The sequence below is a fragment of the Schistocerca serialis genome, chromosome 11, assembly GCF_023864345.2.
Source record: "Schistocerca serialis cubense isolate TAMUIC-IGC-003099 chromosome 11, iqSchSeri2.2, whole genome shotgun sequence".
In the NCBI taxonomy this organism is placed as follows: Eukaryota; Metazoa; Arthropoda; class Insecta; order Orthoptera; family Acrididae; genus Schistocerca; species Schistocerca serialis.
In genome coordinates this window covers 52038362-52044144 of record NC_064648.1, presented here as the reverse complement: position 1 = coordinate 52044144, position 5783 = coordinate 52038362, and positions in this window count along the sequence as shown.

The window sequence follows — 5783 nt, the reverse complement described above, 5'->3', positions numbered from 1 at the left end:
CAGAGAGTGTTCCAGAACTGACGGGGCAGCTGGTCTGACGTCACGCTGCCCCCTCCCCCCCCCCCCCCCCCCCCCCCACACACACACCGCATAGAATGCTGCCGCAGAAGGTCGAAGGCACGAGGCGTGACCCTCGCTTAGGCTCGTACTACACTATCTTTGACAAAGAAATATTATCACATACTGATTCGTCAAATTGCTTTGACTCAGATCATTGACGTCGCGCTAAAAAGGGGTATTACGTTGTTGTCACATTTATCAGCAAATTTCAAGACAGCGGACAACAACAACTTGTTATTAGGCGCTGCAGTTGCTAGAATCGCAATTCCACTGTGTGCGTATTTGGAAGAAAAGCGGCGCAAGACGGAAGGATACCCACTTGGATGAAGCCATAGGCATTACGTCGTGGCAGTAAAAGCATTCAGCAAAATTTGTTACGAGGGATGCTAGTGGAGGATGTCAACTCTGCTACTATATAAATTACTTACGAGTGGATGAGAGTGCATTTCAGTATTTTCTCAGCACAGTGACTTCTCATATTACCAAACAGAATACTCTCTTGAGAAAAGCTGTATGTGCAGAAGACAGGCAAACTGTGACACTGAAATTTCTCGATACAGGATAGAGGTACTCTAGTTTACAACACAGCACTGGAATATCAAATTGCACATTAACGAAAATAGTTGCAGAAACGTGTGAAGCGATTTATAAAGCACTGGTGGGAGAATATTTAGAGGCAAATAAATGTTTAATACACTATACGGGCAATAAGAGCTATTTTTATTTTTGAATAATTGAATTACTGGAATTAGTGTTCGAACAACTACAAAATCACGAGGGAAAAATCAAGATTTTTCGATAACAGACCCGTGATTATATTTGTCTAGTACGGTTTTTGTTGAGTAACGTCTGGCCGCACTGCTAGTAAACACAGCGTACAGCGCACACGCAGGAGAGCTGCTCTGCGATTTTTGGCAGAGGGCGTTGGAGTGTGGCACCATCTACCTGCAAAGCATTGCGCATGCGTCATTTCCGCGCCTGCGCATTCTTCACGCGCGTGTTCTAGAAACGAGGCGTTGACGTGCGGATACCGCCCGTCGTACCAAGCCACCAGCAAGGTTGAACAGTTGCTGCGAGGAAATACTGTGGAATTTGCACAACGTTATCACGCGGCAAATCTGTGAAGACTATGCACTACATATCCATCGGGTAAGCTTAAAGAGTCACAACTACAAAATTAATAAAAAGTACTAAACAGATGAAGCGCTTTTTAACTTGTGGTATCCAGAGTTCGAAAACAGACAAAGTAGAACGCAAAACTAAGAAAGAATTTTTATTTTATTTTATAGTGTGAGCACATCCTCTATGAAAAGCTGCCTGGATGTTTCCAGATGTAGATGGCTGTAGCTGTGATCGTGGACATGGAGTCGCCTGCAGCAACTTCAGCTGCCCATCAACACACAATTAATAGCGTGCACTGTGCCCATTGCTCAAACCCTCACCATAGTCGAAGCAAGTTTGTAATTAGGAGTCGAAGCAAAACGCTAACTGTGAAGCCATGTTTACAGACACACTGCAGAGGCGTCAAATAGCTGTAGCGACGCCAGCGCTCCAGGCCGTTACATTTCACATTGCAATGAAGAGAAGGCAAATAACTTGTATGATCAAATCTACGGCGATACACTAGGTTTGATCATATTTATTTGATGGTAGGCTAGATTTGAGAGTATTTCCTACTCCACCATTAAATTTCTTTGACATAAGTATTTGACGTATCAACTTTTACAGGGCTATTACAAATGATTGAAGCGATTTCATAAATTCACTGTAGCTCCATTCATTGACATATGGTCACGACACACTGCAGATACGTAGATAAACTCAAAGTTTTGTTCGGCTGAAGCTGCACTTCAGGTTTCTGCCGCCAGAGCGCTCGAGAGCGCAGTGAGACAAAATGGCGACAGGAGCCGAGAAAGCGTATGTCGTGCTTGAAATGCACTCACATCAGTCAATCATAACAGTGCAACGACACTTCAGGACGAAGTTCAACAAAGATCCACCAACTGCTAACTCCATTCGCCGATGGTATGCGCAGTTTAAAGCTTCTGGATGCCTCTGTAAGGGGAAATCAACGGGTCGGCCTGCAGTGAGCAAAGAAACGGTTGAACGCGTGCGGGCAAGTTTCATGCCTAGTCCGCGGAAGTCGACGAATAAAGCAAGCAGGGAGCTAAACGTACCACAGCCGACGGTTTGGAAAATCTTACGGAAAAGGCTAAAGCAGAAGCATTTCTTAAACAGGAGATTGGAAAACCGATGGATCGGTCGTGGTGGAGATCATGATCAACAATTCATGTCATGGCCTCCACGCTCTCCCGACTTAACCCCATGCGATTTCTTTCTGTGGGGTTATGTGAAAGATTCAGTGTTTAAACCTCCTCTACCAAGAAACGTGCCAGAACTGCGAGCTCGAATCAACGATGCTTTCGAACTCATTGATGGGGACATGCTGCGCCGAGTGTGGGAGGAACTTGTTTATCGGCTTGATGTCTGCCGAATCACTAAAGGGCCACATATAGAACATTTGTGAATGCATAAAAAACTTTGAGTTTTTGTATGTGTGTGCAAAGCATTGTGAAAATATCTAAAATAATAAAGTAATTGTAGAGCTGCGAAATCGCTTCAATCATTTGTAATAACCCTGTACAAAGAAATATGATAGTGCATTCTGGCATCAGAGCACTTTCTTTTCCCCCAAGTCTGGACTCATCCTGCGACTGAATGCTGCACGTCGAGTGAATCATTGCGTCCTCCATTATCTTCGACGCCCCACAAAGTAATGACACGAGCCGTCTATCGCAGCCGCAAACTTTTTGACGGCTGTCTCGCAGTTTAAGGTGAATGATGTCTCGTAAAATCGCCCTCCCGCTTTTATTATATACAGAATTTACCTATCCAGCATCACACACAGAGAGGCAGAATGGCTGTGGCCCATCTTAGGTAATATCGCGGTTTTACAATGTGTCAAGGATTTCACATTGAGTTCCAGCATTACAAGTACTTTTAAATCGAAGGGCACACCCTCTTATATTTTTGCGGTGCTGTTTTGATTTAAAGCTTACAGAGAAACAGAGACGTTGCAAGTATGAGATGGGATTACACTGGCGTGACCAAGGTCACAGGACAGCGGTATGCGCGTGGTAGTAATGCGTATACAAGGTAAAAAAGACAGTGCATTCTCAGAGGTGTGACTTGTACTCAGGTGATTCGAGTGAAAAGCATTCCGAAGTGATTATGTCCGCACGAAGGGAATTGATAGTTTTGAACGTGGAATGGTAGTCGGAAGTACATGCGTGAGACATTCCGTTTCGGAAACCACTTGGGAATTCAACACTGCGAGATCGACAGTCTCAAGAGTGTGCGACAAGACCACGTTTCAGGCGTTACCTCCCACTGCGGAGACAACGCAGTGGCCGGCAGCCCTGACGTAACTACCGAGAGCAGCGGCGCTTACGTAGAGTTGTCAGGGGGTAGTGGTGCTTTATTTACGTGACCATCACGGCACTCCAACCCCAGTTCTCGATACCAGTAATATCGTACTGCTTTTCCGCGAAGTAACAGACATTTTTGTGACAATATTCACATTTGGTTTTATTAATGTATAGGTACACCGATGTATCGAAATATTACAGTGATATGGTTCTTGTGTGTAATCATTTCTGTGAGACTGTCATATCTTTGACTTACTTGTAATCGTTTTGGCGCGAATGCGCACAGAGCGGTCTTTGTTTCACTTTGGCAGAAGTTAAGTTGTTATTTCGCTTTGTAAAAGAACAGTCAAGTCTTGTGTTTGGTTAAAGTGGAAATTAAATATATGAAGATTGATACAAAACTGTTTTCTTGATGATGTGACAATTAAGAAGAAGTATATGTGTATTTAGAAGAAGTTTAACAAAAATGTGGATGGTGGACACCAATAAATAATTATTTCCACCATACCATTGTTCTGATCTGGGATTGTTTGATCATTAAGAATTTCCTGTAAAACGCATTTCTTAGGTCTTCAAATATTGCTAAAATACAGATCTGGACCTTCTAGCAGTCAAAGTGGATTCACCCTATAATCAACAAGATGAGCCATAATAACTTCGACGAAGTCTACATGGGAATCCATTCAAGATAAGTGTTAAAATTAATAACTTATTTTACAGTGACTTCATTATTTCCATTGTTGTTGCCCGATAAAGCGAACATATGCTGCGTGAGCAACATTATTAATCTGATTTCTAACCTACTTTGCAAGTAGTAGTATTGTTGGAAGGGCTAACAGACGAACAGCATTGCCTGGAATAATTAACCGCAGATTTCAATGTGGCACGTACGAAGAACGTATCCGTTAGAACAATGTGGCGCCAGTGGGCTACGGCAGCAGAGGACCGGCACGAGTGCCTTTGCTAACAGCAGGTAATCGCCTGCAGCGTCTCTCCTGGCCTCTCGGCCTTATCTGCTGCAAAACCGTGGCCTGGTCAGGTGAGCCGGTAACAGGTGACAGCAGTGTTCCAGTGTGCTGCAGGCCCCACGAAGCAACGGACCAAACTTGGCAACAAGGCACTAAGCATGCTGGTGGCGGCTCCATAAAGGTGTGGGCTGTGTTTACACGGAATGGAATCGGTCCTCTGGTGCCACAGAACCGATCATTGACTGGGAACGGTTATGTTCGGCTACTTGCAGACCATCTGCAGCCATTCATGGACTTCGTGTCCCCAAACAATGATGGAATTCCTGTGGGTGAAAATGTTACTGCGCCCCAAATGTTCGTGACTAGTTTGATGAACATTCTGGACAATTTGAGCGAATGATTTGGCCACCCCGATCGCCTGATATGAGTCCCATTGAACATTTATGGAACATAATCGAGCAGTCAGTTCGTACACAGAATACTGCAAATATCTTAGTATGTTATTGTCCAAGTAAAACCAAAGAAAAAAGTTCATATAAACATATGTCCGCAAATGTTTAGTTACGGAGTTACGGCTAATAAAAGATTTGGTCTGACATTTAGCAAATTCGCTGATACGAAGCCATCGCAAAAATGTACGAGGTTAAAGGAAAGCACGGTTTCCATTTACTTTGTTGTTATTGGTCTGGTGAATCTAATACAACATGTCCCAGATGTGAATCTGCAGTAGTTTTCCAAAACATCCAGAGAAGCAAAGACTATTATACAAGTAAATTTGTTTACTTTCCATTACGAATTTTGTAACGTTCATGTCGTTGTTGGCAACCGTGAGTGACTTGTTTCAGTTCGTCAAACGAGTTAGTTTTCTGTGTTTTTCAGTGAAAGAACATAATGTAAACAGTGTATTTAAGCGTTTTTCCGGTTTAACATGAATTCACGTGTGCTATGGTATTAATAAAAGATTATCTCACATTCATACAGTTTCGGTTAACGTTATTATCATTTTACGAAAATTAAATTCTCTGCTACTTCTGTTGAAAAGTATGTGCAATTGTCTGGAATTTAAAAAACAAATTGGGCCAAGCAGTTAAGAAATTAAAAATTATAATTCGATCGAGAAAAGCTATTGTTAAACACAGTAACAAAGTTTGGCAAGACGTTATAAAAAGTGCACGATTCCGTTTCTTAAAGATCGTGTACTACATTTAACAGTGTGAGAACAAGTATTGGTAAACGCACTACATGTTTTCAAGGCCTCCAGAATGATCTCTGCAGATGCTGGATCGTCATTCGAGTCAGCTGACGTAAGATGTGGACTCTCCTCAGC